Source organism: Wolffia australiana, chromosome 20, assembly GCF_029677425.1.
Source record: "Wolffia australiana isolate 7733 chromosome 20, ASM2967742v1".
Taxonomy (NCBI): Eukaryota; Viridiplantae; Streptophyta; class Magnoliopsida; order Alismatales; family Araceae; genus Wolffia; species Wolffia australiana.
The window spans coordinates 3,432,501-3,445,540 of NC_135854.1; positions in this window are offsets into that span (position 1 = coordinate 3,432,501).

Sequence of the window (13,040 nt, forward strand, 5' to 3'; positions counted from 1 at the left end):
CCTAATCGACCTGGCTGGGTGGCCCCTAGGCGGCCTGTGAGGGCGGCCTAGGGCGCCTTTGGGTGGCCTGAGAGGGCGGCCCTTGGGCGACCTGGGTGGGCGGCCCCTGGGCGGCCTGGGAGTGCGACCAAGGGCGGCCTTGGGCGGCCAAGGAGGGTGGCCAAGGGGCGGTCACGGGTCGGCCTGGGGCGACCCTGGCGAGGCGGCCCTAGGCGGGCCTGGTGGTCTGGCTGGGCGGACCCTGGGTGGCCCGTGAGAGCGGTCAAGGGGGCGGCCTAGGGCGCCCTTGGGTGGCCTGAGAGGGCGGCCCTTGGGCGACCTGGGTGGGCGGCCCCTGGTCGGCCTTGGAGTGTGGCCAAGGGGTGGTCACGGGGGCGGCCTTGAGCAGCCAAGGACGGCGGCCTGGTAGGGCGACCACAGGGGAGGTCTGGGGCGACCCTTGAGGGCGAGAACGAGAGAGAGAGGGAAATGGAAGAGAGGGAAGAGGGAGAAAGAAATGGAAGAGAGGGAAGAGGCGGTGACCGGTGACACGACGGTGACGACGACGGCAGCGGTGGCGGCGGCGGCGGCAGCGGCGGCGGCGGCGGCGACGACGACGACAGAGGATAGGGTTTGAAGATAGAGGATGAGGGAGGCTGGGCAATCCTCCAAGAAGAGTTAAACAAAAACTCGATTCTTGAATTATGATTGCCTAAGAGTTTCTTGAAAACAATGGCCTTTATATAGGCCTTGGAGGAAAGAGAAATTGACGAGAAAGTAAAGACAAGAAAATAAAGACGTGCGTCGTGTCACGCCAAAGGGCAGTTGTGGATCTGCCTTTGGCGTCGTGTCATGACGCGCGTAGAGGCGTGCGCGGGTGGAGACGTGCAAGTTGGCGGTTGTGGCGTGTCGGCTTTAGGGTTGACTCCGGTTGACCGTGGCGGGTTGACTTCGGTTGACTCTGGTTGACTGTGGTCCAAAGCATGCGTGTTGACTCTAGTTGACCGTGGTGACGCGTTCGTCGATGAGATGTTGGCGTCCTCGCCATTAGGTTGTGTAAGTGGTCCTTATACTAGAGACACCAAAGACGTCTTGTGGACGGACGGTTGTACTTTGGCTATGGCCAACGAGTCTCTAATCATGGGATTCTAAATGGTCTCAGTTCGGGTGCATCAAGAAGACGATTGAATGGTTAAGATGGGATCATCCACCCTCAGTATAAGAGGTGACAGCTCAAGGAAGATGATACGATGAAGTCCTTGGCCAAGGTAGTGAAATATCGGAGAAGAGTTCTCCGATGATTTCCGAATGCATCAGTACTAACTCAGATGACCGATTAGGGTTTGATAGTTGACCATACCTTACGTCATCCAAGGAGCGTCAAGTGGATGAGGGATTATACATAGACGGTAACTGATGACAAACAAGTTCCATGAGTGAGTCAATACACACTCCTTTTTATCTTCTAAGACACGAGGTGTAGCTTGGCACCCCACGTGTTAGAGTCTCCACCTATCGATTAGGTTACATCGATCTAACACTAATTAATCTATATACTGGTATATTTAAATAATTTGGAAGGCAAATAAAGGTTATTGGGCCGCTGAAGTCATTAACTAGACTGATACATGGGCCTATAGGGTCACACGCAAATGGTCTTTTGGACGTCAGAAGATATACTTAAGTTTATGAAAAATATCCACTTAGTATAAAAAGGGGAAGGCCCTGAACAAAATTCACTCAGGCCAGAATTGTTCAGGACCCTTCCCCTTCTCCACTCTCCCCACACCCCTCTCTATGCCCGATGCGATCGGAACGGTGTAATGACGACAGTGGAGGTAGAATTGGGCTCGTTAAGGAGAAGAAGGAGATTCGATGTGCCGAGGATTAGGTGGATATGTCTCGAGGCTGCATGCGTGAGCAACTTGACTCGTCTCATTGGGAGATCCAAGAAATCACGGATGTGATCCGTGGAAAGGTACATTGATTCAATGATTTTTGTTGATGTCGTTCGATTTTGCAAAAGTCTTCCGCTGTTGATCGTTTCCATTTGTTCCTCCAGATCTAGGCCTCTAGAACCCAACATCCTAGACATTCCTATTCATGACCTACTTGATAAGGAAATTAAAGTAGGTCAATATATCAGAATAGAATATCACTATATTGTTGACATAATTAAATTAGGTCAATAAGAATTTGCGTTTATGTTTGCACTTGTATTATTTACCATTTAAAGTTAAAATGAAAAACCTTTAATTAATTTTTCTAAGATCTATTTTACTGTATTTTTAAAATTTCTTCGACTAACGCCACTTGAGTTAGAATCAAGTAGATTTTTCTCACATTTTCTTAGAGTTTTATTTGAAATACAAGACTTATGTGAATAACATCGTGAATTTTGGATGTAAATGAGAGAAAGAAAAACTCAAGCCCCATCCTGGACCAGAACAAGAAGCTGAATCCATGGTCTATATCATTAAAAGAGACCCCCCAATATGCAAAATTTTATTCTTCAAGCCAATTTATGCCTTTTTTAAGAATCTGGTCAAATAAAAGCTAGATTTGTTGAACTAACTCATAGTACCATTTTGAAAACTGATAATCTCAATTTTAGGAGTTTAATTAAACATTGGTAATTTAGATACTCAATAAAAAATATAGTTAACTGTACTTAAGAATACTTAGTTAGTGATGAGTACGGATCGTCTCCATAGGGAATGATGATTAAGGATTTAATTCTCTTAACATAGTGATTGTCAGTACGAGAAGGGATAAAGACGAAAATATAATAGACAAGCTAGTGATGTCGAGTATAAGGATGTAATAGTTATAAATCAACTTAAATTAGAAAAGAAAAGGAGTAAAAGTAGAATTATGTGGCGTGTTACGAGAATGGGGAGGAAGACGTGTCAGATACGATAATGATCAAATGTGTGAATAATGTGATGGTAGAGCGGGAAGACGAGATAATGGATACGTAAGGGAATAAAATGACAGGGAAAAGATAAATATAAGGATGATAACGAACTATAATGATGATAACAATGATGTTGGGAGAGAAACAACGGAAGGCGAAGACACTTACCTTAGATCCTTATGTTCTGCCAAGATCACAGCAATTTGCGAGTGCCGGTAAGCTCCCCTCTTCTCTTATGCTTCTTCCCACACACCCAAGACACCAAGAACACACTTGATGGATCTCAAAACTCACTATCTTTCAATCAGGGCACAAAAGTAGGAAGCAAGTTAAAGATGAATTTCATAATGATCCAGACCTCTCTATAGATTAGAGGGTATCGATGGAAAGATGAGGGGAAGATGAAGCAATGCTGAATATTTCAGCTCAATCAGACTTGTAGATCAAAAGTTATGGCCATTTGAAGTTGAGCCAATCCTAGCCCTTGATTTCTTTCTCTCTGCTCATCATCGTCCTCGTTTTCCATGCCCATCAAAAAGTCAAAGCGCATGATATTCCATGCTTTTTGTATTCCGTGTGGGCACTCTTCGTATTTCGTGCCATGTGTACCTGAAAAAAGGACAAAGAAAACAAAAGAAAAAATATTAAGAAACTCTTTTTCAAGTGCTGAGGTGGTGGCGCATCAGCGTGCCATGTCACCCACTTATTTCTTCTATTTTCTTTGTTTTAAATGAGTGGATGGGAGCGTGCCACATCACCCTGCGCCAAAAAAAGCCAACAATACTTCAAAATTCATATGAAATAAAATAAAAGCCCAAAAAAGTATATCTTTCCAAATTTAATGTCTACAAATTCCAGAAAAAATCATATTCTCTCTCAAAAATTATAATATTTTAGAATCTATTGTTAGAAAATTCCAAAAAATACATAAAATTCATAAAATCATTCTAAAAATAGATTTAATCATTTTAAGCTTGATAACATGCAATATGAGTGATTTAATGCAAATATACATGTAAATATGATCATATTGAAGCAGTAAACATGCATGTAATCAAAAACCTATTTCTAAATTTTGGCCGTTAATTCCATGGATAAAGACCGGAGATGATGATATCCTAGCCCTCCAAACCCTTGGAATTTAATGCAGGGGCTGGGAGAGTAATTATGCTTCCAATTAATCTATTTTCTCCTCTCCTTGTATCTCATCTTGGATTTATGCTCCCAAAATGCTTTTGGTGGCATAATGCATCAGATTTATTTCATCCATTTTTTTAAAAATTAATTTTTAAGATAAATTTTAAGTTTGATCAATAAAAGTGGAGAAAAGGCACAACTCAGACCTTGAGGGAAGCTTCATATAATCTCTGTCATTCTGATGGGGGACCATCTCTCCACCAGCACCAAAAGACGTCAACAACCACGTTGGGCAGCTCGAGCCGAAGCCCACGACACGTCGTTCAAGTACTCCGCTTGACAACACATCAGCATGTAATCTTATTTCATCATTTATTTTTGAATGTAATTTCCTCTCGAATTGTGGACTGGCCTATTGTGTTTTGGGCCTCATCCTTTTTGAACAGTTATTTTCGACGTTTGGAGAGGGCCGCATGTCAAGAGATGTTTCCTTTCTGTTAGGGCCGATCGGGCATGCTTTTGACCCTATATAAAGGCTGGCATGCCCAAGAAGACCTTTCAAGTGATGTTGAATTGAAAATTGAAAGTTTGAGCTTTCTTCGTGGTTCCCTCTTTCCTTTCAGTAGATAGCCGTTCTAGTTAGATCGTGGAAAATCATGGTCACTTTCCCATGTTGAAGCCTTCCGTGGATCGTCGCCAGTGCCCCCACCCTTTGTCGCTCGTTCATCATCTCCATCAAGAACTGTTGAATTCTTGACTAGTTGCTTCTTCAAGAATCATCCAAGAAGTCTCTCTTGGGATAATCTTAGAGTCTCGTGCTCGCCCTCTGCCTTCGTCGCCCATGCCGCTGGCAGAACGTCAACCATTTATCACTTGCGCCCTCAACGTCCAATGCCGTGTAGCTATGCCCTGACTCTGTCCCTTGCACTTCACAGTCTTCGCCGGATACTTCATTGAAGGCACGCCTGCTCCATCGATGGATATCGCTTCAGCAGGTTCTATTGTCATCCCCTTTCATTCGCAGTTTGGTTATTTAAGGCAATTTGCACTCCGTGCCTCCGAGAATTTGACTTGTCATATGTCAATTAGAATACAGCCCTTGTTGTGAGAGATAGGATCTTCTTCGTGGTAAACCACCAGTTAATTACTGAGGAGGATTGGACATTGACGGGCAATAAAATTATCCCTCAACTCCTAGCATCTAATTGATCCAAAGGGACACTGGGTAGTCAATTTTGACTCAATCAAACTTCATTGATTTAATCAATTGTTTGACTTTAATAGCTCACTTCTTCGTACTTGTCCTTCGGACTTACAATCTGCATCATATCATTTTGCATAGTCCGTACACGTCTTCCTGTGTTGTAATACATGACGTCGATCCCAGCCGGCGACGTATTACATCACATTCTTTATTCATTTTTCTCACTTTTTTATAGATAAATATTTCAACGGATAACCTAGAAAAAATAAAGATTTAATACAAGGAAGATCCTCTATTTCATTTTCTGTTGATTCTTTCAGTTAGAAATGATGACAAGGCCGTGACCTGAAGAAATATCTTTGATAGAATGCTGGAAGAAGATAGAATTGCGTGACAAATCTGGAGGACGATGCCGTGGATTGGTTGAGGTCTGAAGTTGACGACGACCATCCATATTGTGACAAGGTCTAGTAAGTCACTGATCATATTCATATAGGTCCTATATGAATTCAAAATGAAGTAACACAAAAAAATAGTGACACAAATTTTATAAAAATATTATTTTAGGCATTTCCTCGAACAGTTCATCTGTGTTGCTTCCCAAACAAAAATTTATCCATTTTTTAAGAATGTTCTTAATCCAATTAAAATATTTTAAACATACCTACAGGTGTGGGAATTACTTGCCTTATTCTGTTGACTACCAGGTTCTAAAATCACAAAACACATTTGTGTTATGCATAAAAATGCACAATATAACCACCCTCCTTCAATCGGGCATTTCATTGGACAATTCGTACTCATAGTTTATTTTCAAAAGATTAATCAGAGAATAAATAGAGTTCAAAAAAATGGATGAAAATTAGCTTAATTCTCTAATTTAGATATATTTTCATAATACAAATTTACAGCTTCGAATGAAATCAGTTGATAAAATTCTTTCATAAAAACCTACATAAATTCTCTCTCTCCTTTAGACCTTTCTACAAACACCTAGTTGTGTTCTTGATTTGACGAGCACATGATCAACCTTACTTATTGTATAATAGGACTTGAAAGTGTCATTCTATCTAGATCACTTGATGTTTGTCTTGAGTATCTAACAAATATTAATATTTGGAATACAAGCTTGAAGACCAGTGATCACTATATTATGATGTCATCTAATTCACTATGTCATTGCTATAATGAAAAACTTCATTTTAAACATCTAATAAACAAAACATGAGGCATGAAATTCTGTGTATTTAAAGGTTATTTTGGCATCACTTTACTCATATTATCTTGATTTTGATATGAATTATCATTTCATACCTTAAATTTCTATTTTAATATAAAATGTGATGTTACACTTAATTTTAAAGGACTTAATTATCCTCTCTTCTATGTTATTTTGAAAGGTTCGAATATAATTTTTAAATAATAATTAAATAAAAGATAGAAAGAAAAAATGTGATTTATATGAGGCATCAGCGGCTGAGCTAGCTTCTAGGCACTACAACACCCACAACAACCTCATGCTTGTTAGCGTAGAGTGGTCAAGCCCACCAGCTGCTAGCAAGTGCCAGAACTGAATCTGCAACGCCATGTCACATAACACATACATACCCACCTAACCCAAAAAAAATCCACACAGGGAGCCCATAAGTATTGGAGAGGCACACTACAAAGATAACTCACCCACACAAATGGGGGAGATGTAATTTAGTTCATATATCATTTATGTACCATTTTGTTTTCTTGATTTCCCCAATATGGTTCCTCTATCTGAATGGCTTTGTTTCAGTTTGTGTAGGCCACACCAGCAATCAACAAGATGAATCCAATGGCTGACGAGGCTGGGCAGATTAGAATGCATAAAAGGCTCATGAGGCTGCTCACATGACTTGGGGGCGCACCAAACTTAAGAGGAGCCCACAAATGCAGTTTAGTCATAGCCGTAAACCCCTAATAACATGAGATCCAATGGCCAAGTGATTGATATGTCATTTGCATTCTTGGCCATCATGCTCCCCTAGCCAGATAGTAGTTTCTGGTCGAGGGGGACTACGGCATGCGGTCAAACTGCCTTGGAGGAACCCATGGCAAATCCATGCTATCTGGCAATGAGAGGTCCTTCCCAGGTATAAAAAAGTACTCAAGGGACCCTAATTCATTAGCTTTCATTGATAACTAGAGTGGTAGTGAGAGACACACTCTAGGTTCATCCCGCCAAATAGGAGAAGGTGACACCTCCATGGGTTTGGGAAGCTTAGGAAGGCACCTTATGAGGTGCAGAATGCCATGAAATGTGCCATCACAAGGAAGATGAGCCAAGTCACACTTCAGCATTGGGGATAGCGATCGGCACCCCGATCCTCAGCTTGCCAAAGACAGTAAGTATACCAACATCTCCAAATGCATATATTTGGATCCCACACAGTTTGACGTAAAATTTATTCATATTTATTAGATTAAACTCTTTGCGGAATTCTCTCAAACACCCATTGGGGAACAACAAACTTACACAAATTTTCCTTATTTTACTTTATAAAAATATTAAAAAATAGCTATTAAGTATATATACATATATAAACCTTATTTCTATCTTTATAAGTTACCTATGAATCATATGTATTACAAATATTTGCATTAAAATTACTTTTATTTATTTCTCCATTTTTATTATATTACTCTCTTTCTTTTACCCCGTATATATCCCAATTCTTATCTCCCATCCTATTTTATTCTTTGTCGTTTATCTCACTGATGACTCTAAAATATGTCATCAAATAATCAAGTTCTCAAGTTTAAATTCATTACAATTATCTTGTGAATTCATGCTAAGTTCATGCATATGTATTGTTTTATGAAATCACTAACCCCACTTGATTCTTTGAATCAAGTGGAATATATTTAACGTTTTATGGCTAGTGAACATTCAGAAACAGGTTAAGAAGATCAAGGAAGAGAGGAGGATCAACAGAAGTGGGCAAAAATTCGAAGTGGCAAAAATTACGAAAATGCCCCTGGGCATGACTTAAGAGAAAACCTATAAATACTCTCTTGAGAGAGGAGTTTAGGTGTTCAGAATTTTCTCTAAGGAAACTAGGGCTTGGAGAAGAGGATTTCTGCACCCTCTAGGAGCTGATGAGCTTTTGGAGTTGGAGAGGAAGAACAGACTGAAGATAGCTTGGATTGAAGAACCACGCCTCGCCGCAAGGACGTGACACCCGACGTGGGGAAATCTCAAGCTTCAGCCCTGTAATCCCTCTCTTCTCAGACAATTTTGGTTGGGTTGGAAGAGTCACCAGATCTTCCAATGTTTTCCAACTGAGGATTGTTTCGTTTTAGACTTGATTTCAGTTGAACTTTGTTTCTTGCTTGTTCTGATCATCCTCCCAAACCTCCCCAAAAATCCCTTTGATATAGCAGAACCACTGCGCGCAGCACCGCCTCGCGCAGCACCGCCCGCACGCGCAGCGCCGCAGCAACGCCGCCGCCGCGCGCGGCGCCAGCGCAGCCACGCCAAGCCGCGCAGCGCTGCTGCCGCGCAGCCGGCCGCGGCAGCAGCGTCGCGCGCGCAGCCGCGCCGCCGCGCCGCGCAGCGCGCGCGCAACGCCGCCGCCGCCGCGCAGCAGCGCCGCGCAGCAACGCCGCCGCGCAGCAGCGCCGCGCCAGCGCGCCGCCGCCGCAGCGCGCGCCGCGACGCGCAGCAGCGCTGCACGCGCAGCGCCCAGCGCAGCCACGCCAGCAGCGACAGCGCCGCACGCAGACACCTTGCGCGCAGGTACCACCACGCAAGGTGTTTGATCCTTTTCCCAAGGGCAAAGTGCATCTACAGAGAACTTCTCTGTAGACAGCCTCTATTAAGTTAAATCTTTAACTTAATCAGAGCAATAGCAGTTAAATCTTTCGACTAAACTGGGGATTAAAGAGGAATCCTGTGATTTTCCTGAGGATCATTTAACAGAGTTTAATAGTTATTTTAAATTGATAAGTGACATATCTATTGAATAAAGAAGGAAATTTCTGCTGTTTTCTCCTGCTCCCTGTGGATCGACCCTCACTCGCCTTACGCCGTGAGGTTTATAAATTTGTTGCATAAGCTCTGAACCTCACACGTCTGAACTGCTAAATAACCAGTAAAAAACACATAAAATCTGAGCTTATCACTCACTAAAATAAAATTCCCTATTCACTAACTCACTAAATCTTAATATCCTTGATTTCTAACCTATCTCCTTTCTGACATTTACCTACTATTAATTAAGATAAATATAATAATAATAATATCATCTACTAATCATAATACCTTTATTAATTCTCTTCACCTTATTTATCCTACGTTTTTATTAAAATTCAAAAATAACTCTTCCATTACCTATTTAATATCCTCCTCCATTGCAAATCCATTTAACTTTCCTACGTATTATTATATCTAATGTCCATAAAGTATTAATCTTAAGAAATTAAATACTCAACATCGTATCTTAAAATTATCTTGCCTTTCAATACTTCTCTCTATCACTACTTATTACTTTTTATTATATATCATCCTACATTCTCCATTACCCTAACTCAACTATACATCCATTTTTAAATGTTAGTCCATTCGGAAACAACCTCACTCCCATTATATCTATTTGAGTGAGTTTTCTATAATTAAAGTTTTATTTGATATTGGAAGATTAAAATTTACGGCGACACTAACACCATAATTTGCCTACATCAAATTTACTGCATCATTGAATATAATGAGAGACTTCATAATAAACATGCCACCAGAATAAAAATGAATAAATATATTTTCCAATAAACTTTAATAAATCATGGAAGTGTGATTTCTTGACGTCCTCATAACATCCATCAATTATGTAATTAATTATTAAATAAATATAAATGACTCACCTCCACACCCATTAGTGATCCTTCCCCCTCCAAAAGGTGACTATTTTTCCTCATCATCCCCAATCCACCTCTAAAGCCACTTTCACACCGTTCACCAAACCTCACCCATCTATCTTCATATTATCCTTCCCACCCTCCCCCATAACCCCATCACGAACACCTCCAACCTTAGTCTGAGCCTCCACCCCCATCCTCCCCTCCCCCCCACCCCACAATATGCATCACCAACCTTCATAACCCATCCAAAAATGACTGGTCCCCCTCGCCTGTCAGTGACACCCCCCCTTCCCCACCTCCTACTCTACCCCATTCACTACTAACCCTCTCACCCTATCCCCACTACCCCCCACCACCCTACCCCTACACCAACGCACACTCTTACCATTTTATCATATGGATAACGAATTTCATCAACCCAAAAAATAATTATACTTTACAGTTTAAAAAATAATTACATATACATCACATGATTGCAATCATTACACAATTAATTTAAAAGATATTTCTAACAATTTTTACAGAATTAATTTTGGAAAAAAAATATTTGATACCTCACATCCTTATCTCCAATAACTCCATGGGAACAATGGCGGTGGAAAAAATGAGGCCACAAAGCCAATGACAACTGCATGAGGAATGCTACCTCTCGTTACGGTACATTGGAGGACTATACTGAGAGAGAGAGAGAGAGAGAGAGAGAGAGAGAGAGAGGGGTCCAATGATAACATGTAGTATTAGCAGGTTAATACAATGATATTTAGATGTTTGTTATTGTAAATTGATTATATATTTGTGCTATTAACCCTTAAATGGTTGAATCCATTTCAAGAATGATGTTTAGTTTTTTTCAGAATTTTAAAGTATTTTAGAGATTTATCTGACGTCTTATTCTGAAAGAAATTAAGCCTCAAATATTTATTCATATTCTTTTGTTCTTTACTTAATTTTATTGATACCTATTTTCTGGTTCAAAAGTCATCGTTCCACGTGTCACCATTCGATTCGTTGAACAGCAAAGAAGATTCCTGTTAATGATCAGCGTCAACCAATCATTAAATCACATTATGGATTAGTGTCAGCCAATCATGAAATTGAGAGCGCTATGGCTCTGGGATTAGCAATGCCACAGTGGCATTAAATACTAGTAGTTTGTTAATGTTTTACAACGGAAAATATTGTGCATGAATGAAAAAAAGGAGATACTTTGATGCAATCAATTTGAGCATGATTTGATGCAGATGAATCAAAAAATATAATTTTAAATAGTTTGAATGATCAACATCAACGATGAGGTGTACATGGCACCATGTGCACACATGGCATTGATGAGTCGAGCATTCATTGGAGTATTTTAAAATGTGCATTGACATGTCGCATGCTAACACATTGCCACATCACATTACCCCGTATTATTATATAAATACATCGTTATTCATTTGTTTGGATTTTTCCAGAAAGTGACATGTGACTCAATGGGAGCAGTCAATCGAGGATAACAAGGGAAAATCTGAACAACTCATTGCATTTAATGCAATTCTAAAGATAGAATCCTCGAAGTGGTGTGACAGTATTGACAAGGACGAGGGGAGAGAAACATTTGAATTAAATGAACAACTAGGAATCGTCCAACTTCAGAGCTTGATATGATGATCCAATAGGCTGATTGAGTTGAAATTTTGAGGATAGATATTTCTTTCTCTCGTCTATCCATCCTTTCTAGAGATAGAATTCGAAGTTGATAATGAGCATTTCATACTGCCCTTCTTTGATTTGTTGACGTGCAAATTGCTGGTTAAAGATCAACTGGAGAGATCTAAGACTTCAATAGTGCCAGGGCGATTTTAAGAGCGAAAGAACGGAGCAGCTTGGGAGAAGGAGAACTCTTTCTTTGAAGCAATGGCACAACAAATAAATTTTTGGAAGCATATATCTATTGATTGACCCAACACGGAATATCGACTCTCTGATTAGCATCACCTCGAATGGTCTCTTTGTCTATCTAGGGTTGTGCTGGTTTCATTGGCATAAAATTTCGTAGTTGACTCAAGCCCTACAGCCTTTCGAAGACTTTCACAATTGACTTCGTAACGTTCTTGAAGATGATTGAAGATGCTGTTCTTTTCTTTCGCTCCTAAAGTCGCGCCGTCGCTTCTGCTCATAAATCGCTCCATCAGTCGCGTCTGAATCTTAATCTTCCCCGCTTCCGCGCCTAGCAGCTAATGCTTCCGAACACGGAAAGGTTCTGAGGTCACGTTACGAAGTCAATGAACAGCGAATGAAGAAAATCAGAAGAAGAATGAAAACGTTATCCGAAGGCGCTTAGGAGCGAAGGTTATCCTATCCTACCAAAGGTTCTGCAAGAACATTGCAGAACCTCCGGCTTCAAACAATTCAAAAAAATCTCAGGAAGACTGGTCAGTCAGGAAAAGGGGGCCAAGGACAAGGCGACTGGGATCAACTATGGCGGCGCAGCAGCTACGGATTGGGAATCCATGGATTCGGAAACAGTGTCTCGACCTGACCGAAAAGATAAGTAAATCGGTTCGTGGTAGAGTACCTGTTGTCGATCAACCGGCTGTCTTACCTCAGGAGTCGACGTAGGAGGAGATGTTTTACCTGAAAGGTGGAGCAGGCGCGAGTGAGCGGCCTATAAATTGAATTCCCTATCTTTGTAAATTATTTTTAAAAATCAGTTACCCTTACAGACACATACTGAAAGAGAGCTTAGAAGGCCCACCAAGGGTTTTGTTGGTGTCTTGAGTTCTTAGAGATCATCAATGGATAAGAGGAGAGGCTGATCTGCACCAAGAAATCATGACTATAGCTTGGAGATGGTTAATAGAAAAGAGGAGAGGTGTAACATAGGGATCAAAGGTTAGTCTCTTCCCTTATATTGATTTGTCTCCATCACAT